Source organism: Egretta garzetta, unplaced genomic scaffold (genome assembly GCF_000687185.1).
Source record: "Egretta garzetta isolate BGI_Z169 unplaced genomic scaffold, ASM68718v1 scaffold22, whole genome shotgun sequence".
In the NCBI taxonomy this organism is placed as follows: domain Eukaryota; kingdom Metazoa; phylum Chordata; class Aves; order Pelecaniformes; family Ardeidae; genus Egretta; species Egretta garzetta.
The window spans coordinates 549099-550491 of NW_009259102.1; the positions used below are offsets into that span (position 1 = coordinate 549099).

At 44.4% G+C, this 1393-nt stretch overlaps 1 protein-coding gene across 3 annotated transcripts in view; it reads left to right on the forward strand.

Annotated features, from left to right (window-relative positions):
• Nucleotides 1-1393, forward strand: part of PTGR1 (prostaglandin reductase 1) — a 25051-nt gene that overhangs the window by 11569 nt on the left and 12089 nt on the right. The window lies entirely within an intron of this gene.

Below are 1393 nucleotides of genomic sequence, written 5' to 3' on the forward strand. Positions count from 1 at the left end.
CCCCGGTTATTATATACAGTCCAAGCTACTTCAAGCATTTTACCCAAATCCCTAGATTCGGGTCCTTCTAATTTCTGGAGTTTCTTTCTAATATCTGGGGCCGATTGACCCATGAACAGAAAGGCCAATTGTACTGCTTCTTCTGGGTTTTCTGGATTCAAATTGGTATACTTCCTAGCAGTCACCTTCAGTCTTTCCATGAAGGCTGAGGGGGACTCATTTGGTTCCTGTCTTATTTCATAAATTTTTGACCAATTTATTGCCTTTGGCATTGCATGTCTTACACCAAATAAAATCCATCTCTGATATCTAGTCAACATTCCCCTGGGGCCCGGTTGATTGGGGTCCCACTCGGGATTTGCAGATGGAAAATTCTGGTCCACGGTCCCCCGTAAATCTCCATTAGCATATGCTCCCTCCACCTGTTTTCTGGCAGCCTCCAATACCATTCTCTTTTCAGTTTTATCAAGCAAAGTATCCAATATTACTTGTATATCATTCCAATCAGGATCTTGAGTTCTGATTATTGTTTCGATCGCCTTGGCTACTCTTTCAGGATTCTCCCGATAGGAACCTGTGATCTCTTTCCATGATCTTAAATCGGTAATTGAGAAAGGAACTTTTACCACTACCGGACCGTCATTCCCCACTGCCTCTCCGAGAGGGGCCTGGAAAGAAGCCGCTCCTGCTTCCCCTGTTCTTCCCCGCGTTCTCCCTGCAATTGGGCTAAATCCCTCTGCTTCCTCTCCCAGAAGAGGAGCAGAAGGATCTTCAACCTCTGGAATTTGAACCCCTTGACCCCATTTCTGATGAGGCACAACCATTAATTCAATATCCTCCTCCCCTGTTCCCTTTTTTAGGCAACTTTTATCAATATCACAAGTAGAACAACGCTTTCTCGAGTTCTCACCACACTTCTCACCACACTTCTCTTTTTTCAAAACCATTATCATAGAATCCTGTGGGTGTATCCCACAACATTGCCATTCCGGATGATTTCGCAACGTAAAGAACAAATCAACATATGCCACTTCATTCCATTTACCTTCCCTTTTACAAAACAACATTAATTGCAAGATGGTATTATACTGCAATGTCCCCTTCTCTGGCCATTTCTCCCCGCTTTCCAATCTATACATTGGCCACCAATGACTGCAATATTCAATTAATTGCTTCTGAATCAGAGGATCACCTCCCAGATCTTTCCAGTGTCTCAAAATACATTCCAACGGTGTTCCTTGTGGGACAGATTTCTTACTCGGAAATATACCCATCTTCCCAAGAGACTAGTGGGTGTGATCGTGCACTATCACAGGCACTAGTCAGAGGGACCCCAACCCCTGTTGAAGCTCCCTCTGGGATTTCTGACCCCCTGCCAGAAATCCCAGGGATT